Genomic DNA, 26,259 nt, shown 5'->3' on the forward strand with positions numbered 1-26,259 from the left:
TTATAGTTGTCCCTTAATGTTGAACAATTACAGACTTTAGTAGATTATACCATACTTAGATAACTTCTGGAAGACTATATATGTAGCATTTAAAGATCTAGTATATAACTGGTGAAACCATTTGTTTGGTCCACAGCTATGCCTTGATTTACTGTTTTTATATAGGTGAAAAGAAAGATGTTCACCTACAAACTGTTAACCTAGAATTTGGCAGACACACCTCAGGCTATTGCAGAAATCACCTGAAAGTATGAGCTAGGGTGGGGTAACATGGAGAATGAAAAATGATGACAAGTTAGAGCTTATATATCAAGTAAGGTTTAAATTCTCAGAAAAATTTTGGCAAGAAAACTCATAACAAGAAAAGTAATGAGGAAATGAGCACCTGAAGGTTTAATGCTATTGTAATACATATTGTGTTAGGAAGCTAACTGGGACTAGAATATCTTTTTCTGACAGGTTACATTTATCTGGGTATTGTTTTCTTTTTTCTTTTTCTTTCTTTCTTTCTTTTTTTTTTTTTCAAGGTAGGGTCTCACTCTAGCTCAGGCTGACCTGGAATTCACTCTGTAGTCTCAGGGTGGCCTCAAACTCTCAGCGATCCTCCTACCTCTGCCTCCCAAGTGCTGAGATTAAAGGCATGTGCCACCACGCCCGGCTTGTTTTCTTTTTATAGAGTATAGTATAGTCTAAATTTTTGTTTTAATTTGACAATACCTGTATGTACATCAAAATCTAACTCCAATGCACTTGTATTCTACTGCTGTGTTATTTATTTCTCCCTCTTTGGTTATCTTCTCTTTTATAAATTGAGCATTTTAGGTATGGAGAGATGGTTCAGTTAAAGGTGCATGCTTGAGATGTCTGACTGCCAGGTTCAATTCCTGAATACCCATGTAAAGGCACATGCACAAAGTGGTGCATGCATCTGGAGTTCAACTGCAGTGGCAATAGACCCTGGCATGACCATACTCAGTCTCTCTCTCTTTCTCTCTCTCCCTTTCTCTGTCTCTCTATTCTCTATCTCTCTGTCTGCCTCTTGATCTCTCTCTCTCTCCCCTCTGTCTCTCTCAAATAAATAAATAAATTTTTTTTTAATTTATTTGAGAGCAACAGACACAGAGAGAAAGACAGATAGAGGGAGAGAGAGAGAATGGGCGCGCCAGGGCTTCCAGCCTCTGCAAACGAACTCCAGACGCGTGCGCCCCCTTGTGCATCTGGCTAACGTGGGACCTGGGGAACCGAGCCTCGAACCGGGGTCCTTAGGCTTCACAGGCAAGCGCTTAACCACTAAGCCATCTCTCCAGCCCAATAAATAAATTTTAAAGTCAATTAAATTATATAAATAGATTAAGTATTTTATTTGATCTAGTTATTTCTTCTCTGGGTATATAAGTTTATAACTTATGTTGATTTTTAAAAAATCTTTTGATGTTTGTCCTAGGATTAAAAATATACCTTTTCGAGACAGAGTCTCCAAAAGAAATGGAAGATGCTATGTAGCCATGGATGACCTTGAACTCTGATCCTTTGCCTGAGTGAAACTACAAGTCTACATCTGCATCAGTAATGTATATGCTAAGCAATATAAATCTATCTTCAAGTAGCACCATGCCACCTCATTAGTCAGAAGCACAAGTACCTCCTAGTGGAAAATTCTGAATTAATTTTTAACCTTCCTTGTATCACTGATATCATTTAGTTCACTCTCCAATTACTATTGTCACTTGATGCACTTTTAGTTCTAGTCCTTTACACAACTGCATTTTAGGTAGATTAAGAAGTATAAAAATGAGAGGCTGGAAATATAGTTAAGTTAGGACAGTGCCTGGCTAGCATACACAAAGCTCTGGGTTCAATCCGGACCACACATAAAGTGGCTGTGTGTAATTACACTTGCCTGTAATCCCAGCACTTGGCCAGCAGAGGGAGAAGCATCAAAGCTCAAGGCCACCCTCAACTCTCTAGCAAGGTCATGGCTACATGAGAGCTGGTTCCATTTGTTTGAGAAAGTCTGCACTTGACCATCTTTGAAGCCTGAGTTGGCTGGACAGGATTCGTGGTGGACTTTTCAGGCACCCTCAGTGCTGATGGTGTCTGCAGCAACGCTTATACAATGGTTTTACACGGGGGGGGGGGGGGGGGGCTTGTTTCTCTTTGGTTCCTGTAGATTGAATGTGATAAATCTGGGTTTTGTCGTTTTGGTTTTTGTTTGCATTTGTTTTAAATTCTACCTATCCTTCTGGGCTTTTGTCAATCTATTCTTTCCAGTGGAGCCTTTAAGAGGTTAACCATGAGGCTGGGATGATCGCTCAATGGATACAGTGCTTGCCATTCATGGGTGAGTACAAGATCAGATGCTCACATAAAGCAAGATATAATAGCATGCATTTGTGATTCTAGCATGCCTCTGGCCAAGCAAAGAGGCAGAGACAAGATAACTTGTCAGGTACTTATAGGCCTCGTAGCCCTGTGAATGGAACAGTGCACAGCAAGAGACTGTGCCTCAAATCAAGGCAGAAGTTGAGGGCCACCACCCTAAAGTTGTCCTTTGACCCCCAGAAGGACACTGTAGCTCATGCATGCTCACACATAAACACCACACACATATACATCTTTGTCTTTATATATAGTACTTTCTATCCCTCATGTCTTTAAATGCCTGGTAATTTTTGGTGAAAGATCACTGTGTTGTATAGGTAACAGGGACTAAAGTATATGGATTGTTGGTATGAAGTTTTTTTTCTTTTTCTTTTTTCTTTTGGCTGGAAGTTGAGATACATTTAATGTTTGTTATAGATAGATGTATGCAAGATTTCACATTCCCTTAGCATTCATTTTTAGTTAGCCGGTCTGTGATCCAACATTAATCTTGACAATTTCATTGGATTTAGAATGCCTTATGAGAGGGACTAATCTGAGAGGTTTAACTGAGGAAGCATCTGAATGTGGGTAGCACCATCCCATGGACTTTTGTCCCAGACTGAATAAAAAGGGATAAAAAGAAAAAGGTAGTTGAACACCAGAATTCATCTCTGTCTGCTTCCTTACTGAGGATTTGGTGCGACCAGCCACCTCATGCATCTGCCATCATGCCTTCCACACCATGATGAACTGCTTGTATCCTTTCAAACTGTGAGCCAAAATAAATCCTTCCTTCCTTAAATTGCTTTTATGACAGCAAAAAAAAAATATATATATATATAAACAATAATAGAACATAAAACTGGAACCACAGAGTAGAGCTATTGCTATAGTAAACCTGATCATGTGGTTCACAGGCCTCAAGAGGTAGAGGAATGGGAAGGAATTCAATCCTGAGAAGAACGTAAACAGAGCTTAGTGAGACATTGACGACATAGCGTGAGAGAAATGCCGACTGTGGAGGCCCAGATCGTGAGATTTCAGTGGGGAACGGGACTGTACTACAGGACATTCATGTTATATTCTGTCAAAGAATTACGCTGCATTGCCCCACACCAGATGTTACCAGAGTGGAGGATTAAATGAGAAGGTAAGACCCACACAGAAAGTGAGTGGCACCAGCTCAGACAGAATAAGAGGGAGGAAGTCAGTTGAGTGCCAGCTCTGCTTCCTGAATACTATCACGCTGGACTCACCAGGATAGACTGTATCCCCTCAAGCCATGAGTGAAAAGAAACCTTTGATTAAATGGCTGTTGTCAGGTATTTCACACAGCAATAGAAAAGTAACAAACGCATACTGTATTGTTGTGTGTTGTACAGTATAGCAACTAATACATTCATACATATATACATGCATACATACAACGTAACTGCGACTTCACATTTCTCTAGTATTTACTGTTTTTTATTTCTCAGGAAAGAAGTTGTTTTGTTAGTCTGCTTTTTCAAACCTGAATTGTTTTGGTCCTCCTCTTGAGAAACTTCAGTGTTGCTCAGGTCTTTCAGCTTTGCAACACTGTTGATCTTATGGGTATGATGGCTAGTGGAGTGGACAGGAAACATTCCACAACTTTATGATTTATGATTTTATGAGACTCATTCTTTGGATGGAACCTTTTTAGTTATTTCTGCCCTCCTTTTCCTCAGGGGAATATATCCTACCCCCTGCTGCCCCTATGTTTTCACCTGACTTCTCTGTTTTCAGTTATTTCCTTGAAGTCCTACTCATGTAGGTAAGTGGATATTAGGCTTAGAGATTATTGAAGGACAAGGATGGGCCTCACCTTTTTCCCTGATTGCATTCAAAGTGAAGCACCTCAATGGCCCTTCCAAAGAGAAGAGCCACGTTTCCCTAACTAGAGAAACAAAGTCTTCTGTTCCTGGGTGGAGCCAGTCAATCACTCACCTGGTCAAAAGACTACCCGTCACCTACAGATGTGCTAAAGGGTGGAAGGAATGGCTATTGCCTTAGTGAGACCATATACTATGTTCCCAGAACCACCCCTCACCCCATTGGCTCAGTTGCCCTAAGAAGCTTCCTCTCTTTGCTGAGTGCTAACTCATAAAGTATAACCTCTCCTCTTTTGACTATTCTTTTCCTCTTTGGATGCTAGTGAAAATCCCAAGCATGCTTGCTCTGATATTTTGGGGTTTTCCCCCTTTGTCTTAATTAATCTCTTTTACACATGCCTCATCATCAGTGGGTTTTTTTTTTTTGTTTGTTTGTTTGTTTATCAAGGTAGGGTCTTGCTCTAGCCCAGGCTGTCCTGGAATTCACTATGTAGTTTCAGGGTGCTCTTGAACTTATGATGATGATCCTCCTACCTCTGCCTCTCCCTCTCTCTAGTGCTGGGTTAAAGGTACATGAGACTACGTCTGGCTTTTTATTTTTATTTTTATTTATTTATTTTTTGTGGTCAGAAGACAAAGAACTCTATGGTGGGAAAATCTGAAATGCTATATCCTGATGAGTAAAGCTGTTCTTTTGTCCTCAGGTGAGATAATAGACTAAAACAGATCTCCCCTCTCTACATTAGAATAGTACTTCATACTGTACTCTGCAAAAGTGCTCTCTCATTGGAGGGAAAGCTTATCTTAATGAAACAAGTTGGGGGTAATTATTCTTCCTGTCCCCTTTCGAATACCATAAAGATTTTCTCAGACCCTGACTATGTTGCACCATGGGGCACCCTTCATCAGGGCCCACAGCAACATTTCCTGCCTATGTGCAACCCTCCCTCCACTAAATGTAAATGTTCCCACCCATTAACAGTTTCTAGTGTCTTATGCAGTACATAGGAAATCCCTCCTCTGTTCTAGCTATCTGTATGAGTCCTTCTGTTGAAACTTTCACTCTGGGAATGGTACTAACCCCTGTAAGTAACTCAAATAAACTCACTGGTTCAATAAACTAGATTGAGTGGCATTGTTTCTTTGGTTTGGCATCAGTGCCCTATCTGGAGTCAATAGAAGCATATGTGGGTTTTCCCAGGAAGCACACAGCAACCCATGTGGAGGCTGGTTCCTTTTGCCTGAGTTGGTGTAGTTTCAAGAATGAGGACAAAAAAAAAAAAAAAAAAAAAAAAAAAAAAAAAAAAAAGGAGCAATGACCTCAAGCTCTTTACAAGCTGGTGTCGGTGGAAGCCTCATTTTTCCTTACTTCTAAGAATCTCAGCAAGTCTTGAATCTCTGTTGGCATTAGTTTGTTTCATCTGAAGACATGAATATGAAAGGACTTGCTTTATGAAGCTGTGAGGGGATGACCTTAAAATCAAAGTCATCCACAACAAAGCCCACTAACTAGGAACTTGATCAACACTATCTCTATCCCCTATAATGCCACAGTAATCAGTTATGACTCAACAGGGAAAGTATTGATCTGTGCACTTGATTTAGAAAACTATAAAAACTTTTGTACTTAAATGAATTTTATTTTCCTGTGAGTGGATCAATTTGCTGCTTCACAGGTTATAATGTAAACAAACCAGAATAATACAGTGAATTGCTCCTTCCAGTGATGTGCTCTATATAATCAACACAATATACCTATATTTGTTTCTTGGGCGACACTTGATGTTATGAATCACTGGATACACTCTGCAGTTGTTCTGAAGGCTGGACTTCTAAAGGGAAAGACCACATGTCTAATTCTAAATTACATCAGAACAGAGAGAAATGTCTTTGCCCCTCCGTACAATACAGTAAGCTCCAGATGTGTTCCGGACAATGTATGAAAAATGTGGTCATGAGAAAATGTGGTCAACTGCACCCACTTGCTGTTTCCCTTCACACAGATCACACCACTTTATCTACAGAAGCAACACGGGATCACTCCTTTCAGCAGACAGGAAGCAAGCAACGTGGTGGTTATGTTGCAATGGGAAATTCAGACAGAAGGATAATCCAGCTAATATTTATGGTTCAATTAAGACATGCTGACAGAAAGACAGACTTGGTAGAGTTCCTCACTAGTACAATCAACCCAGCAGTACAGCCTCACCTTATTTTCTTTCTCATATTACAATATTCAGAGCCCAAAAAGTTCTGTTTGCATAAGTCATTAACGATGAGAACTTGTGCTTAGCTGTTCTGTATAACAGGGCAGCGTCTGTTTTGGAGTCCTCATTCCACTGTGTTATGCAGGCCTGCTATCACTTATCACTGGGTCAGCACACATTCTGGGAGGGGTGGTATGGTGAGAGGGTGAGATACAGAGGGGAGCAAAGAGACAATGCCATTCCCATTCCATTTCTACATAAACCAAAAAAAAAAAAAAAAAGGTTCCAAAAATTCATTTACAGTTTCCTTTCCAAGGTCTGTAATTCATTTTCAAAATGTTTGGAGACTTTTCGGGACATAAAGCCTTGGCCTTCCTTCTGAAACTCTGTATAGCATGTAGTCAGTAAGCACACTGCCGACCAACTCAAAACCATTACATACTTAACAGTATACGAAAAAGATGGAGTCACAAAAGGGATTGTTGAATTTCAGGGTAAAAAACAGGTACTTAAAACCCAGATAATTGGACACTTCTCTGGCCTTACACTCTTTAAAGACATAAGGGTCAAAAATATTATTAGAATTTCTATTTGCTGTTGAAAAATCTGTGTGGAAAACTTTGTAATGGGTATGGTAATATTCCATTCCTATTCCTTGCAAAACCTATTTAACTAGATTCAATGCCCACTTGAGAGCCTGAGTTTACTTTTCCATGAATGAACACGTGTTCATTTTTACCCTGAGAAAAATGGTGGGAGGGATCAGTAGTGAGCAGCTGCCCCCCTCAGGTGGAGTAGGGTTGTCTGGGAGAAGGGTGGGGCCATCTGTTTTGTGGGTCTCTTGTCCAGCTGCTTTGTGTCCTGCTGGTGGGGAAGATAGCATGGCACACAAAGCAAGGACCAAGGTGACAAGATTCATGACCAATGGCTGAGAACGGCTGATATGGAAGACTTTTAATACTCAAAACTTCACTAATCCAAATCTTAGCCCTACCAAGGAGGTGCTTTTGATATCTTATCACACATGTTCAAGGTGAAGTTTAAAAGGGTGAACAATTTACTGGTCTCACCAAGCAGGAATTTGTGAGGAGGTCTATTTGACTCAAACCCTCTATTCCTTATGAAAGTAAAATTCTGAAAGGGCTCAAATTTGCATAAGAGAAACTGTGGAAAGAAAAGGTAGAGGTTAACCAGTTTACAGTTACTGTCTGGAACCAACAAAAGACTTCCACGTTCCTGAAGACACTTGAAAACCTTGCCTTAAAACTGCTACCATGTCAAATGTCACCATTTCCTGTTTGTGCAAAGACTTTCCATACTACTATGCCTAACACCTCAAGAGGTAATCTAGACAGATTACCCTCCTAATCTAAAATATTCCCTACTTCACATCATCATTCCTCTTTTATCTAAAAGCAATGTAGGTTCAATGCAAAGAATTTACACTGTCATTGCCCAAATTTTTGTTTAGAAAATGTTCTTATCTCCACTGGACATCTTGCCCACTGCTGTCCAGCCTTTTGCTATTAATTTTTGAATCTGTCCTAAGACCTGATACATTTCTGGCTAGCATCTATAATGGCTCAACAAACCTTTTTAGTTCAGAAAAGTTTGGTCTGATGAGTTTCGATTTAAACCTCTAAAACATGCATATGTTATCCATCCTTAATGATAACTAGTATTTTTTGAACAACTACAGATTGCTTTTAGCAACTTGTTTAGCTATGCCAATGTAGACAACATCACTAAGGTGACAGTGTGTACCAAGGTAGCCTTAATATTTTACCAAGTTTGATTAAACTTTAAGCAAGAAAATTCTAGACTTAGCTCCCTGATATTCCTTGTCTTGGAGGAGTGCTTTAGAAACCTCATCATTATAAATTCTGTCTCTGCTCCTTTGAGCTGAGCTATAACTTTTCAAAACCCTCTTGCCAATTTTGCAAGTCACAGCTGTCATTCTCTAGGACTGAGAGCCATCACCGTGAGAGCAACCATCAATGAAGACAATGCTTTGTGGTCTCTTTCCATGACAAGGCATACACATGGCTATCATGCTTCATGTTATACAACCACCTCTCATCACAACTGTATTAAAAAAAAAATCTCCTTCTTTTCACTTAAAGCCAATAGGCAAACACGGCTGGCCCATGATATTGCCACCTTAGCTTCAAGGAGCTCTTCTGCCTGCTTCAGTGGGACTGAGTTCTGACCACATTTATTTTCTACTCACTGTGGCAACAGCCTTGAATATCTCCCTTAACCATTTACATTGTCTGACACACTACTTGCTTTAACATTGCTTTTACAAAATAGCTATTTACACATGAGAAAAAAGAAAGCACCAGAAGACTGAATGAATTTGTCTGAGATCACACAATGGATAGAGCCAGGAGTAGAACCTATGTAGTCTGATTTTTAAAGGCCCTATTCACATTGTTCTACCGCAAAGGAAATCATATGTGATCATATGTTCAGAAGCCTGTGGGGCAGCATGTGAAACCAGCATGTTCACATAATGAGGACAGATGCTGTAAGGCTTGAAAGCTGTGACAACGGAGAGGAAGAAAAATATGGCTAGTGTCAAGCACATCTGGTTGGAGCTAGGCAACACCTCTTAGTAATCTCAGCAACTTTAGAGATCACAGAACTAGAATAAGAGATTTGTACTCACTCTGCTTCCCTGTGGCTGAATAGAAGCAGGAGGTTTTTCATCTACTCCTGCCTGAGTAACAGAAAGCATGAACGTCTTTGGCAGATGATGGTTTTATGTGTCAGTGACATTTTGGAAGAGTATAATTCTTTTTTGTTTGTTTGTTTTTGTTTTATTTTGATTTTTCAAGGTAGGGTCTCGCTCTAGCCCAGGATAACCTGGTATTCATTATGCAGTCTCAGGGAGGCCTTGAACTCACGGCAGTCCTCCTACCTCTGCCTCCCGAGTGCTGGGATTAAAGACGTGAGCCACCCGCCCAGCAGGAGGGTCTAATTCTTATTCTGTTATTATTAAAGGCAAAAAACAAACAAAAAAAAAAAACCCAAAAAAACAACTATGTGAGCTGGCTATTTCTAGACAATCAAATCTAAATGTCATTAAATGGGCTTAAAGATGTCATATAGAAGCTGAAATCTCAGGGCAGAGAACAAAGGTCAATCCTAGGAACTAACATATGCACACAGAGAAGAAAAGACTTTAAAGAGATGTGTACTTGCTCTGAAAGATTCTGAGGCTCACTGATTTGAAATACTTGTGTATTGGCTGCAGGGGGATAATTCAGTCCTGTTTTGTATTGTGAGCATATTAGAAAGGCAAATGTGATGCTCTCTCCCCTTTATCAAGTACTACAGAAAGTCAAAGAAACTGCTGATTGCAAATTAAAAGGCTAATTTCTATCCATTTTAATTCTTGGTTAATTCCTAGTGAGAGCTACTGATTTTAGGAACTTTCAAGTGCTACAATAGCTTTCATACTCTTGGGTTCCTGAAAGTCTACCCTGGAGCAAATTGGTATTAGCCTCTCTTATAAGAAAATCTAAGAGGCCATCAGGAAGAGTAATTGGCACCCCTAGTAGAGAAAGCAAATTTAAACTGAGAGAAGATGAAGCATTTTAGGTTATAAACCTTATAATAGTCAATCAAATTCAAACAAAGAATTGAAAACAATGTTGTGTTAGTCAACTTTCAGTGACTAACAACAAACCAGAGATAATCAATTTACAAAAGAGGAACAGTGTATTTGGGCTCACAGTTTGGGAGGTTTAAATCCATAGTCCACTGATCCCATGGTTTAAGGGCCTGTGGTAAGGTAGCATATCACAGTGGAGCACATGATGGAGGAAGTTATTAACTCTATGGCAACCAGAGACTTAGGAAGGAACTGGGGGAACATTAGCTCCTTCAGGGATACAACTCCAGTGGCCAGACTTCCTCCCCCAGCCACCATGTCATAAAGGTTCCACCACCTTCCAACAACACCATGAAATGAGAAGTTAAGCCTTTGTCAAATAGACCTTTGGAGGAAATTCATACAAATCATAGCATTTATTTTGAGAAAGTACAAATACACCGTGATGTTGAAGAGGACAGGGCAGTGGTTCTTAGCAGTAGCAGCCGCAGCAGAAGCAAGCATGGGGGGGGGGGCAGTGAAAAGATGACGCTATGTACACATCGCTGTATGCCAAGTGATGAGGACTATTTCAAGGACCTGAACATGTATTCAGCATGCTAATCATCCCAACAATCCTGTAGGCGCTATCATTATCCCCCATCTTTAACCAAAGAAAAGAAGATAGAGAGAAGTTCAGCACTTGTCCATAGCCACACAGGCAGAAGGCTGAGATATGAAACCACAACCTGACCCGGGTTCATGGTGGTCATGCTTTGTAGCCCAAGCTGGCTTCGAACATGCAATCCTTCTGCCTCAGCCTCCCTAGTGCTGAAAATATAGGAATGTGTCACTTCTCCTGGTGAGCTAACCATCTTCCCAATGCTGAAAGTCATGAAAACTGAACTTGGAAAGGGAGGATTGCCTTTTTTCTCTGATTATGGTTAGAGGTCCAGAGAGAAGAAATGTGTACAAAAACAGGGGTTTCTACAAGCTTATTGTGATGCTCAATGTTAGTTTTCAACTTGGCAGGATTTAAAATCAATATGAAAACAAATATTTTGGCATATCTGTGAAAGACTTTCTAGGTTAAGCACTAAGGTGTCACTGGGGTTGTATCTGAATTCTAGCCCAAAGGTGCAAGATAGACATTTCAGCTCTGCTGCTGGTTTGTATTTGCTGCTTTTTGATGTTTCTGGCTGCTGCTGGTTTTTTACTTTCTTCTTGGATCTTCCCAGGGTCCATAAGTTTGAAATAAATCCTTTCCTCCCATAATCTGTATATGGTTTGGATGTTCATCCTAGCAACATGAAGCTGTCTGCAACAGATGGAGACATGAAAGACTATTGAGTGAATTTGGAAAGATCTACCATCGTATGACCAGAGAATATTCCTGAATGGTTCTAGGGAAAGGATTTGTGGGTTTAAGAAATGGCAGATAATTTGGACCTCCTGACTTTCAGAACTGTTAGAAATAAATGTTTGCTGGGTAAGCCACACATTGGCATTCTGCTAATTAGACTAAAATAGGTTCTACATGGAATAAAATATACCAGACTTCAACAATGCATAAGAAATAATTATATTGGTCAATATCACTTACCATGTCACTTATTGTAGATGCAATGCTTTAACAAATTCTAGCAAATAAAAATTGTTATTAAATAACCAAAAAAAAAAAAAGAAAGAAATGGCAGGTAAGGGTTAGAAAGATGTCTCAGTGGTTAAAGTCTTTCCTGGATAGTCTAACAACCCAGCTTCAAATCCCCAGTACCGACATAAAGCAAGAAGCACAGTGATACATGCATCTGGGATTTATTTGCAGTAGTTGGAGTCCCCGGCTCCCCCCCATCTCTTCCAGTCTCTGTCTCTGTCTTTCTGTATCTCTCTGCTTTCAAATAAATTTAAAAAAAATTAAAAAGAAATGGCAGGTAAATTCTGTGGTCATACAAAAATAGATTTTTTTTTACAAACACACTAAGGCAGGAATGAACTTACCAAGTTGATGAACAATGAAATCAAAAAAGAGTTCATATGGAATGTATTTGGGTGAGAGGAAGTCAGAGGAAGAATTTAAGAACTGAGTGGAACCCTATAAATTATGATCAGTAATTTATACACATTTTATCTGCAGTTGGAAGTCACTAGGTAAAATTAAGTAGAGGAATAACATTTAATTTGCCCATTTGGAAGATTTGGCTCTGTGGGGAATGGATTACAGGGAACAGTAGAAGCCAGAGGACCTGTTTAAGAGTGCTGAGGCATAGTCCAAAAGACAGACAAGGGTGGCTTAGATGGGAGTGGTGACAGAAGAGGTGAGAAGGGATCAGTTATGTGATTCTGTTAGTGACAGAAGCAGGGGGATTTACAGATGATGGGGACAATGGGGAGAAGTGAGACAGTTCAAGGAGACTGCAGTCAGGGTTAGCGCAATAAGCGAGAAATGGAGCCATCTGCTAAGATGCAGTGGGATGGGGAGACAGGAGAAGAGGGGTGGGAATAAGCTTGTGGGCTTTCCTAACTTAAATCTGAGACAAGTTAGATATGTGAGAGAGCAGAGGAATCGGCTTCTGTCAGCAGTAAGGGATTTCTCCTGGGAGACATGGAAATAAGATTGAAAAGATAGAGATTAAAGGAAAAGAGAATTCTAGAGATTAGTTCTCTGAGGATGATATGATGAGGATGTTAAAATTAAAACATAAAACAATCAAAAATGAGGATGACATTTTATATCATGGCACAAATCAAACTATTTCCCAACACAAGAATACCATGGGGAAAAAGTAACAACCCAGCAAAATGCACCACACCCAATTTTCTTTTAGTTCCATTTTCACACATTGATATATATCTTCCTTGCTTTTTTATGATGTTTTTTTAAAACTCATGCAATGATATTCATTCATTTCAGACATAGCCAAAACATTCTAGCTTTCTTAATTAAAGAACTCTGACATGGATGTTGGAAATGTAAAGATGCCTATGGTGGACATGCTAGAAAGGAGTGAACACACATCTGCTGAAAAACCTTCTGGTGACATTTGAGCAAAGTGTCCTGCACAAAATGCACAAGTAAATAAGAAGTTGAATAGTTTAAGTCTTCAAGATACATGCTATAACATTCCAGTGAGAATCAATGCCATGATTAGTCAATTACCATGCATTCCAGAGTTTCATTGACCATCGGCTTTCCCAGCATGCTCATTCATTTGTTGGTAAATTGAATAATTCCCTTTGAAGGGGATAATATATTCTTACTGACAGCTTGTCCTAAACTCTTCAATTTCATAGCACCATTACAGAGACCTGACATACTTTGTAGAAATAGTTTGTGTGCATCAGAGCTGATATAAACAACAGCTGCCAAGAAAGAGTGTATTTTCCTTAACTTACTACTCCTCTTACTATATTTCTCTTTAGTGATATTCCCCTCCCCCTTTTAAATATGAGGAACGGTGGCAATAAGTGAAGCAGACAGACGCAAATATGACACACTTCATTACATCAGTGATGGTTTGGCAGTTTCCTCCAGTGATGCACAATGCAACATTACAGCTTCTGTGCTTGCCCAAGATTATGTGATTAAACAATTCCACTGAGACTTAAAATGTCGTATTCTTAGGTAACCATTTTCTCACTGATGTTTGGTAATTTATTTTCATGCATTATCCTGTTGTAAAGATGGCTTTTTAAGATAATGGCAAAAATGACCAGTCATTCCTAGTTTCATTTCTGTCAGCCATGGTCGGCTGAGATATATTATTGATTGGATCCAGTACTGATTTGCACATGTACATAGATTGGTAAATAGAAAGACATACAGAAAGACACATATGTGGATTGAGAATTATATATCCATGACTTCCACATTTGAATATGGCAAACTGCAGATAGAAAGTATTTAGAAAAAAATGGCATCTGTACTGAACATACATACATTTTCCTTCTTGTTATTATTGAATAAGTGGAGTGTATTATAATTCACATAGCACTTGCTGTGGAGATAATTCACTGTACAAAAGGGGTGAGTATAAGCTATATGCAAATGCTCCCACCATTTTATACCAGACTTGAGCATCACTGGAATATTCGCAGGGGACTATGGAATTGCTCCATGGATATGAAGGGATTTATACACACATATTTGCATGTGTTTGTACATAAATATATAAGCACACCAACTCTCACATGCTCATTGATTTAGACAATGTCACCTCCTACCTGATGACCCAGACTCAAGCCTACAGTGCCCTGACTTGATCTGTCTTTTCTCCTTAAAGATTCTCAAACCTTTTTCTCCTTCGGACCACATTCCTGGGTTAAATAGTTCTTTGATGTTCTTATTTATTTATTTTTGATCTTGAGATAGTCTCACTATATAGTGCAGTTTTCCAATCCTCCTACCTCTACTCCAGTTATTGTGTTAACAGCTGGGCACCATTCCATACCCTGTTAAAAAATCTTTTTAAATTACCCTTACTGATAAGTATTATCAGAGGTTTTAAAAGGTATGTTATGAATCTTCAAACAGAAGATACAGCAGATAGTATTCCCCACATTTATATAACCAGAGAAGTCTCTTCACAATGAAGCATCTCAGAGATCTATTCTGGACATGTTCATGACCCTAGCCCTTATGAAACACCTCACCTCACAGTGCTTGTGCACAGGCAAAAATGTATCATTCCACTTTGTGAGAGAAAGGAAAGCAAAGGAACACATAGGATGTCAATTCAGGTATGGATGTCTTGTCACCCTGAAGTACAACCTTAGTATTTTCAAAATTTGCTTTTACGTTTGTGAAAAATAATTTCCATTTGTACACTTATACTTTCCCCAGTGACTTTGAAATGTCAGGCTTTTGTACAAATTAGGAAATGACACCTTCAGGCCTTTTCTGAAGTTGTGTTACCGTTGCCGAAGTAACTATCAATCATCACGGAGCTGAGGAAGCAGGAATCTATCTCCTCAGGTATTCAGTATTAAATACAGCACAGGCTTGATGCAGTGGAACAGTATGCTGCAAAGCTATTGTTGTGCACCTGTAAACCGGAGGTGACAGGTCCATTTGATGTCAGTCATGAGATAGTTTCACAGCTTCTCTTCCAAAAGGAAAAATAATTTTGTAAATGCTGGATAAGACTATGCTTCTTGTTGTAAGACCATGGGAGTTATATAACAGAAGACAAGTCATTTTATAATTAGCACTTGTTTACAAATGTCTTATACTGTGTCATACATGGAAGGACAAAAGAGGTTCTGATATAGTCATAAAGTAGAATTTAATGAAGCTATATGGAAAGATGAGACCATCAATATATAAACGTTAAATAGACAGAACACGAAGCAAATAATTCAAGCCAGCACAATGATGGCTCAGTTAATGAGCACATTACTGATGAAAAATAGTCTCAAAAACATTCAGAAGTTTAAGGGCATCTATCCTATTTCTTTCTTCTAGTCTACCAGCATTTCTCATGCTTGATACTTATGGTCAACAAAATTTATTTTAAGAGAGAAAGTACTGAGCAGGAGGTATTGTGTAAGTTCCTTCCCTGTAGAAGGATAATATGAGGTACTGTATGCTTCAGAATGTAGTGAGGTAAGACTTCATCTTTTTTGGGGGGAAATAATTGGTATCAGGGAGCAAGACTAGTAGGGGTTAGGCTGCAGAATACAGAGATCCAGTAAATCTCACCACTTGCTCAAATTCAAGGTAAACAATACAACAAGAGTGTCCAAGTTCACTTCTAGAATCCCAAGGCTAGGTAAAAGGAAACAAGGATGTAGACATTTCCTGGATGTTGCAGACTGGTTCACATTGCTGGTAGAAATCACCCAACTCAGAGCAGCTTGTCGGGAAAAGAGGTTTATTTTGGCTTACAGGCTCGAGGGGAAGCTCCAGGAGGACAGGGGAAAACGACGGCATGAGCAGAGGGTGGACATTACCCCCTGGCCAACATAAGGTGGATAGCAACAGAAGAATGTGCCAAACACTGGCATGGGGAAGCTGGCTGTAACACCCATAAGCCTGCCCCCAACAATACACAGCCTCCCGGAGGTGTTAATTCCCAAATCTCCATCAGCTGGGAACCTAGCATTCAGAACACCTAAGTTTATGGGGGACACCTAAACCAAACCACCACACTGGGTATGTAAACAGAATACCTTCAGCATTCATGGACAGTGGCCCAATAGAACTTGTAACTTGTAAAGGAAGAAGGGCTCTGAGGGGAAGTCAAGAAGGGGCCAGAGGAATCAAAAGTGAGATTTCTGATATGAAAAATTTCAGAACAAGGGGCACACATCAAAAGTGCACTCAAAATGACTGTGTATTCTGCTTAGTTCCTGGTGTTTCTTAGAGTGACTAAGAATTCAAAGGGTGAACTAAAGTGTTTAAGCTCCAGACCAACTTGTAAAGTCATCAATCCTCCTATAACCATCTCCACCATTACAATGGCTACCACCTCCACCGCATCACCACCTGTACCCTGTCACCACCACAGTCACCACCATCACCACCTGCACCTTCTCCATTACCTCCCTAGTAAACTTTCACCACCACCAGTGCCACCATGCCACAACACCCACGACTTCACTTTCACTACCTTGTCCTCATCATGACCATCACCATCCTTTTCTCAGCAGCTTGACATGTACCGATGATTATGTAAAGCTGCACACTCTCATTTTTACTTTTTTTTTTAAAAAAAAATAAATTTTACTCAGTGTTGGAGAGATGGCTCAGCAGTTAAAGGTACTTGCTTGGAAAGCCTGACAGCCTGAGCTCGACTCCCCAGTACCCAGGTAAAGCCAGATACACAAAGTGGCACATGCATCTGGAGTTCATTTGCAGAGGTATGAGAACCTGGTGGACCTGTTCTTTCTCTCCTTCCCAAATAAATAAATAAGAAATAAATAATTTTAAATTTTATTTATTTATTTGAAAGCAGAGAGATAGAAAAAAAGGGAGACAGACAGAAAGAATGGGCACACAGGGCCTCCAGCTGCTGCAAATGAATTCCAGACATATGTGCCACTTTGTGCATCAGGTTTTATGTGGGTACTGGAGAATCGCACCTGGGAGGCTAGGCTTTTTGGCAAGTGCCTTAGCTGCTGAGCCATCTCTCTAGCCCCTTAAAATATATATTTTAACAAAAGAAAGTTGTTTTCAGAAGCTTTATTTTCCTACTGCACATTTTCCTTGTTCTTTTAGCTACAAGAATATGATATTTTCCACAGGACCATGTACCTGTAATTCTTTTAAAAATGAATTTAGTCACATCTAAAAAGTACATGTACATGTAATTAAATTTTACAAGCATATTTTTACTATGACTGTTATCTTTTGAAATGAGCAGAAAGAAAAAAATACTTAAAAATATATTCTTGTAGCATTAACAAAGTGCTATAGTATTTTTATTGTTTTAACTTTTAGTTTTATGAACTCCTTTGAGCAATGGAATATTACTGGGATGTTGAAATTTTTATAATGCTCATTCACTAAGGTCAATTTAATAGCAATAATTTTAAATTTCAGAATCTGATGTTATGTATTTTTTATTAATTGATTTTTTATATTATTAGCTTCATAACGTGGAGCTTATCTTACTTTATGCCTCTGAGGAAGTGTCCAAGCAAAATTTCTTTTGAATACTTAAGCAAGAATGGACCATAGAAATGTTATGAGCCTATCCTCTGCCTTGAAGGGAAGCCTTCAAAGTTGTCATTTTCTTCCGCCAGTTTCTCCCTGCAAATATTTCCTCATTCCTTCAGCTAACAAACTACCCCTTCTCTGGTGACATAAAAGAGATGTTGGAAGCTAGGCATTGTGGTGTACACCTTTAATTCCAGCACTTGGCAGGCAGAAGCAGGAGGGTCACTGTGAGTTCACATCTAGTCTGGGCCTACAGAGTGAGTTTCAGTTCAGCCTGGGCTAGAGTGAGATTTTACCTCAAAAAACAAGCAAAAAAGGATGTTGTGCAGGGTAGGTTGCTCAGCAGTTAAAGGTGTTTGCTTGCAAAGCCTATCTGTCCAGATTCAATACCTCAGTGACAGCTGTACAAAGTGGCACAACTGTTTGGAGTTCATTTCAATGTGCCCATTATCTCTCCCTGACTCTCTCTTAAATACATAAAGAAATATATTTAAAAGGGTTACTAAAGAAATAGTTTGCCTAAAAGTTCACCACTCAAAGGGAGCCCCCACCAACATTTCTGTAAACAATATCCCAAATAAGCCCTTCTTCTTATAGGTTATCTTTAATTTGATTTTTTTTTCTTCTTATAATAAGAGGTAGATATGTTGCTTTTAATTTTATTAGCAAATTTTAACAAAGCTCTTAATGTATTATTTAGCTGTGAAACAACAGACATTGACAAAAGCTATCCAGAAAGTCAAGAATAGCTTATTTCTTCTCATCTCCATGTTATTGCAGCATGCATCAGGATTTTGATCCCTCTAGCTGGAAAACTGACTTCACTTTATATGATGTAACATTTGTTTTCTTTTGTATAGCTAATATTGTGAACAATCATATTCAAATGATTTTCATGTTGTTACTAGTCCACCCATTCTACCAATGAGGTTTTAAAAACCATCATCAATTTTCAGTTTGGTCAATTGGGTCTTCAATATATTTCCAGTGTCTTTGAAATGCTTTGAATCTTTGAATATGTGTTTATGTGCATCTAGTTTATCTTTATATGAGCAGCAACTGAACTGTGTATAAATTTAAGCCATTCTCTCTCTCTCCTCTCTATGTCTGTAATGGCGATTGAACTTAGGGTCTCATGCATGCTAGGCAAGCATTTTACTACTGAACAGCACCTCCAGTCCGTCAAGAGCTCACGAACTTACCCAGCTGGTCATGAGTCATGAATTTACAATCCTCATGTCTCAGACTCCCTAGTAGCTGGGGTTACAGGTCTGTTACACCTGACCCAGAGTGCCTCTAGCTATAAATGCAGTTGCATTTCTTATGACAAGATAAAGTGTCATCAGGGAAAATGTCTGAACCCAGCGTAGACATTTCACTTTCCTGGCAGAGTCTTTTCCAGGTACGACCGTAATCATAACTACAGATCTTTCCATAACTGCTGCCACCACGTTTGCGTTTGTGGCATTTGTTCGTAAGATACATGCCTGGAACGTGTGGACAAATGTTGATCTGCAGATTTGAATTCAAATTCATTTTACAAAGTGACTTTTGCTTCTTTGTTCTGATAGTACCTTCAGGCATAGCCATAAACCTTGGGCCTAATAATCATTCTTACCTCCAAGACTATGACACTCTCTCTAATAGTTAACATCTCTATAGCATTTTCAAAGATGGACTAAATGCTCAAATGTTAGTTATTAAAATCTGTCACTTTAACCTCTCCTTTTCCCCTAAAGTTCTCACCAATTTTCTCCAAGCTTCTGCTCCCTGTCAGTGACAGCTTGGTAGCACTGATTCTTTCCTCGGAGTTTCTTAAGGGTCCTTCATTTCTGCACCAGCATTTGCGTTCTCATCCTTTAGATCCCATGCCGTGACAAGCTCCCTTTACATCCAATTCACCTGCATCATCGTCTCATCATCCACCTCCACATTCAGAGTATTAGATTTTATGCAGTTTCTTCATGGTATTAAACACTTCTCTAATACTTTCTTCCATACAGAAGGAGTGATAGCTTCCAAAATATGCTCTGAAACCAACCTTTCTCATTTGAGGCTCACTTCTTTGGCTCTCTGGCTACATTTCACAGAAGGTAACCATGACAAGCTATCATACTTTAGCTTGCATATTTAAATCTTCAAAGCTTTTTATTCATCAATTTTTCCTCTCCTGAATCTTTTCACCTAAGTTCTACTACCCATGCTAACAGACATTTCTTTAAAAGTGAATTGGGTGTCATCCTTACAGGTATATAGCTTTAAACCTAGAGTTCAGTTTCTCTGAATATTTCTTCCATGACCACCATGCAGCTGTCAAGTATCAGAATTCACAGGTTTAGCATTAGCACTGTCCAAACTAGGACTCTGGAATGCTTATAGCATGGGATGTGTCCCTGGGATACATCCTCCAGCCTATTTTTTAGTGGAGTATTTTAAGATGCCTTACATCATTTTGTGGATTGGCCTAGAAAAAAAATCTAATGCTACTAATAATACTGTCATTATGAAAAAATGTGTGACATCCAACACCCGGCTATGATGGCTTTTGAGATGCAGTGCGTTCAGCACCAGGCACTTCGCTGCACGGCGTCAGGGTCTCCTGCACATTTCAGTCTCGGTTACAAATGGTAAGCCTGTGGGAGGAGGAGGCATCTCACTTATCTTTTTTTATTATCCACACGGATCTCACAGATGTCATTTTTATAAATGGCTGTGGCTACCTTTGAAAGTGCTTCATTTTTAATAAGGCTGTGTTGTTTTGGCCAGGCACCAATCTCAGTTAGTTCAGTTCACAATAATTCTTCCATTACAGGCAAGGTGTGGCTATGCGAGAACTTCCAAGACCCATTTTAGTGACTACTTAAAATTCACCACAGGGAGATGTCTCAGGAGCTGGGTGCTTTAAAAGGGGGAAAAAAATGAAAACAGGATTTTCCAGAAACAGCAATTACTGACTGAAAATAGTATTAATGACAAAGCAAAATCATGAATAAAAATTAAAAATATTACCTCCTTGAAGACTGAGAAATCACTTCTTCTAAGCAGTACTGGATGCTTGAACTACACCAAACCCTTTGAGTTCCACCTAATTCTATGCATAGTTCTGACCACAGCATTTGAAATTACCTGTGTACATGTCACTTCCTCATAGATAGGGCAGCACCTTCACACCTTCGTACTCTTAGGGCACAGATGTTATGTGCCCAGATGAATTCTCCCTCGAGGTAAACTGAGTGGTCTATACCTCATCTACTATGTGCCCAGATGAATTCTCCCTTGAGGTAAACTAAGTGGTCTATACCTCATCTATAGACAGAAGTTGTTTATGCTTGCCTCTTTACCTCATCTACAGACAGACAATTTGTTTTTTAGTTATGTATATAGTATAGGTGGTGTGAGAGTGTTTGCACGTGTATGTGCAGTTATGTGTCTCTATGTGCATAAATGGGGTAAAGGCTAGAGGAGAACTGTGTGTCCTTCATCTATCATTCATTCTGTTCATTCATGTATTTCCTTCAGGTGGTATCTCTCTGAATATGTAGCTGTGAGGAACTCCTATTTTCCCATACCCCAGAAAATCTCCAATCTCTGGCCCCCATATGACTAGGGTTACAGAAGTGTATCTCTATGCCCAGCTGTGAGTCCTCAGTATTCAAACCCAGGCAGTCTCAGGCTTCTTTATGACCTCATGCATCTGATAAGTGCTCTTGCCCCCAAAATCCATCTCACCAGAGCAAGAGAAGTTTTAAGGGCACTAAGCCTTTATTACCAAGAATGGAGGACTCAACTGGCACCTATATGTCAGTTTTGAGAGGTGGGTAAGGGGTAGATATTAATGGGGGTTCTATAGGTAGACCTTGGGCATACAGGCTAAAACATTCACATCTTCATTCATTCTCTTACTCAGACTGCAGGATAATGCCATGGAAGTGATGCTGGGATGGACTGTGGGATAAGAGTGAAGGTCATGGGTTAAATCTCCTACACAAGACCTGAATAATTGCGGAGGAAATGAAGACATCAAAATAGAACAGAGGCTAGTTGGAGATAAGAAGGGATTCAGTATTCAGCAGAGGAGAAAAGGAAGAAGGCACATAAGAGGGCAGAAGGAAGGGATTATGATCATGTATGTTGTGTGTATGTATGGAGGTTGTTAATAAAAAGTTAAAAAATAAAAAAGAGGCTTCAGCAACTTTAAAACAAAACAAACAAAAAAGAATCCCATGCAATGGCATTTATCCACCATTGTTTAGAAAGAAAGAAAGAAAAGAAAGAAAGAAAGAAAGAAAGAAAGAAAGAAAGAAAGAAAGAAAGAAAGAAAGAAAAAAATATGAGGTGGGAGGAAAGGATCAAAATTGCCCCTAAGGAAATGCTTTCGGTAGATCTGAACTCATGAATACAAACTGGCCTGGTGACGAGTGCTGGGAAGCTGTTTCCAGTCAGAGTTAATAGCAACACCACGTACCGCGGTATGGAAGGTGTGGTCCATCCATATGTGCTATGCATCTCGTCGGCTCGGTGCCCTTGCCCTGCGCCACTGAGGCTGCCACATCTCAACTCGAGCTACCTGCTCTCCACACAAATGGTAGTGGAGCGGGGATGGAGAGATGGCTCAGTGGTTAAGGCACTTGCCTACAAATTGGAATGGATGCTCCTTGTCAAGGTTGAAAAGCCATCTAGTTAAAAAATTTGCTGAGTTGATTTTGCCTTAGGGATTCTCCAATAAACCTAATCTAATTCTTAGCCATTTCCAAGAAAAACTATTCAACGAATAGCTGTTCCCTAATGGAAAGCAATTTTCTGAAGGGAAATGATCCTTAAAAGCTTGAAGTCTGAAACTTGAATTTTACTACATGGTGTGGTTTTGTCAGTTTGTTTGTATTTGGTGCTGCAGATGGAACCCAAGACTTCACACATACTGCACCATTGAGCACACCCCAAGCTCCTGTTTCCTTCTCTGTTTTCTTTACAGAACACTGACGTCTGAAACGGAGCGGAAACTGGCAGAACAGCTGAGCTCAGGCTCAACCCGGTCATGTCACATCTGTTTGTCAGACCAAGATCATGTTTTCAGCCTGACTCTTACCATCCTCTACTTGATTTGATAGACACCTACATAGGTTTGACTAAGTTCCACGGGTTTCAGAAAATGTATGCTGCTTAATCCTAAACAGTAACACTGAAAAGGAATAATAAAAAATATTAAAGATACAGTAAAACTTGGTGGCTACCTGAGTGCTCTAACCCAAAAAAAGAGAAAGGCTGTGAGGGAGGGAAGTAGGAAGGGGAGGAAGAGGATGAGTCATAATTACAATTCCAGCACATGGGAGTCTGAGGCAGGAGGACTGATGTGAGTTCAAGGTCGCTCTGAACTACATAGTGAGTTCCAAGCCAGCCTGGGCTATAGCATGAGGAGAACCTATTTCAGAAGAACATGCAAGCAAGCATACAAACAATCCCCCCTACAAGGTCTACTTAGTTTTTTTTGTTTTTTTTTTTTTTTTTGAGTTATTTGTTTCTTGTGGAGCCCAGATTGGGATGTAATTTATAATCCTCATGGCTCAGCCTCCTGAGGGCTGGAGTTTCTAGCAAGCTCCACAAGTCTGGGCTTTAACCAACTCTTCTGGTATTTTGATCTCTCTCCTTATTAGTTGACCATGCAAAAAAATATCTCAAATGTTATCTCAAATATTTATAGTGAAGTTATTCTGGGCAGACACTCACCCTATAGGATAACTAAGCCTCTGCTCATGTGCCTATGGGGGGCTCTGTATTGTGGCTTGTGGTTTCAGACTTTGTTTACTTTAGTGAATATTGCCCATATCAAACATAGAAGTTGTAGTCTATCCCCAAGGTTACCAAGGTAATTCAACACTTAAAAATAAAGTTTTCATCACCACTGTCCACAAAGAAAATGGCAAATCCCAATGGTATTATAGGATACCCTCTGCTCACTTATTAATTCTAGGTTGTGAATATACTTCCAGCCCTCCGTATCCATGAGCTTTGGATCTATGATCCACCCAGGCCAGCACCAAAAATGTGACTATCATGGCCTCCAAGGCTCAGTGAAGATTGTGGGAGGGGAGGCCGAAAGGGTATAAGAGCCAGGGGATTGAAAGGAGTACCTTAGAATAATGTCTTCCAGGGCTGAAGAGATGGCTCAACAGTTAAGGCACTTGCCTGCACAGCCTAAGGACCCAGACTTTCACCAATATCTACGTAAAGCCAGATGCACAAGGTGGTGCATGTGTCTGGAGTTACTTTGTAGTGACTGGAGACCCTGGTATGCCCATTCTCTTTCTCTTTCTACCATCTATCTATCTATCTATCTATCTATCTATCTATCTATCTATCTATCTCATCTATCTAATATATCATCTATCTATCTGCCTCTTTCTCTCAAATAAATAAAATATTTTAAAATGTGCATATAAATCATATCACATTAAGTGGTAATTTCTCTGTAACACAAATTATATTACTTAATATGAGTTATGGTTAAAAAAGTTGTTTGCAAACTCCAGAGTACATAATCTAGCCATGACCACTCGAATCTTTCTTATCTCATTCCAACCCATGCTTTGCTCACCAAGCTGTGTTTTATGAATGTTCATTCCAAATTTCAAGCAAGCAACCTCACTCCTGTCAAAGCACATTTACCCACACTATTTCTACTGTGTGGCATGAATTATTATGAGGTTTTTCCTAGCATGGATCTTTATATTTGCATCTCAATCCATGTATTATCTCCCAATCGGTACCTTGCAGCCTATGTCTCTCACCTTGCATATCCCATTATCTTTTAAGCTTCCTCCCGGCACTGCATCCACTTCCTCTCATTCATATTTGTTAATGTATTGAGTTGTTAGGATTTTGTTTTGTTTCTGCCAGTTAGAATATAAGCCTCATATGAGTTCTTGGCCACATCTGCCTCATTTTACTTCTTCATCTTCAATGCAAAATTTCTCATGAGTAGGTGCCCAGAAAATTCTTATTGAACAAATAACATGTGGAAATATAGTTGAGACTCTCCTGGCTTTTCAAAGTCCCATTTAGAAAAATCAAAACAGTGGAATCAACATCAAAAGTCGCTCGCTTTGGTTTTATTTCCACTCCAAGGGGACATTCATTCCATCACATTAAGCTGCTAATTATGGGGTCTGATTCATCTTTCTTTATGTATAAAGAATAAATAGCTATTATGAAATAGTCATTAATAAACAGGGTTTTCTCAGAGCACAAATGTGTACGTGCTACTTAAATTGAGGACAGAATAACTTAATAGATTCCATTTCTCTTCTCACCACCGTATTTGCTTCCTGTTTAGACTGCAGACTCTGTCTCTGTCTTCTCTTCACCATTTTCCAGCCCACGCAACATGCACATAATGGCTACAATTAAGATAACTCTTCATAGCAATTCAATCCCAAGACAGCCATCTTTTTTTTTTTTGCTTTTTTTTTTTTTTTCTGACATTGCTGAAACCATTAACATTGTGGTAGACATACTTATTGTTTTGGTGTCTGTGTGTATTTGTCTGTGTGTTCACTTGTATGACCATTAGCAGGCACATGATACAGCACCTTTGTGGATAGCCTTCTGGGGTCAGCTGTTATATTCCACCTCATCTGAGGCAGAGTCTTTCACTGTTCCTTGTGTCCTGCTGTTGCCAAGGTAGGTCGCTAGTCCACAAGCTTCTGGAAAATTCTCTTTCTCTCCATCTTCCATCTTGATGTCTGCATGCTGGGATGACAGAAGTCCACCATGGCTCCCAGCTTTTCTACATGAGGTCTGGGGATCAGAACCCAGATGGTCAGGCCTGCATGGCAAGTGCTTTATTCAACAAGCTATCTCCTCAACTCCCCAGTCATGATAATTTTTAACTATATAGAACAGGCAATGTTCTTTTTTTTATTGTGCATACTGTTTGAGTCTTGCTTGCTCTATGTTTTTACTTTATTTTGAAAGAGAGAGAGAGAGAGAGAGAGAAAGGGAGGTAATTGGTACACCAGAACCTCGGCCACTGAAATCAAATTCCAGATGTTTTTGTCACCTAGTAGGCATGTACAACTTTGTGCTTGCCTCAATTTTGTGTGTCTGGCTTATGTGGGATCTGGAGTGTTGAATGTGGATCCTGGGGCTTCGCAGGCAAGCACTGTAACGGCTACGCCATATGTATCATGCTCTAACTTTTTATAAAAATTAATGAAACACAGTTCCTTTAAAATAGAAACACAGTATTAGAAAACTGTTATTTGCTGTTGGGGATTAGCTCCCACCTTAACTAGCTAAGCTATTTGCTACAGTTACAGTTATTTAAATTCCTGGAGTCTCTGGTTTCTCATTTATATAATAATAGGGCCAGGTTAGCTAAAATTTTCTACTGTTCATTAGAATTTATTATAATATAAATACATTTAAAATTAAACCTTGCCTCATCTTCACAAAAATCTTATGAAATAGGTAATATTCTTCCTTCTACCTTCCATACTGAGGACAAAGAGCAGAGACAGAAGAGATTATAAGTGGTGGAAATGACTTACACTTAGGACTGGTCTGATTCCAGAATCTCTGCTC

The 26,259-nt window shown here is 39.5% G+C and overlaps 1 protein-coding gene across 6 annotated transcripts in view; it reads right to left on the minus strand.

Annotated features, from left to right (window-relative positions):
• Positions 1-26,259, minus strand: part of Rgs7 (regulator of G protein signaling 7) — a 462,943-nt gene that overhangs the window by 154,112 nt on the left and 282,572 nt on the right. The window contains exon 2 of one of the 6 annotated variants that reach the window (XM_045153210.1): positions 25,266-25,473. The exons of the other annotated variants lie outside the window; for them this stretch is intronic. The gene's annotated coding sequence lies outside the window, so the exon portion shown is untranslated. The remainder of the gene's footprint in view (positions 1-25,265; positions 25,474-26,259) is intronic. 6 annotated transcript variants of the gene reach the window in all.

The sequence above is a fragment of the Jaculus jaculus genome, chromosome 1 (assembly GCF_020740685.1).
Source record: "Jaculus jaculus isolate mJacJac1 chromosome 1, mJacJac1.mat.Y.cur, whole genome shotgun sequence".
NCBI classification, from domain to species: Eukaryota; Metazoa; Chordata; class Mammalia; order Rodentia; family Dipodidae; genus Jaculus; species Jaculus jaculus.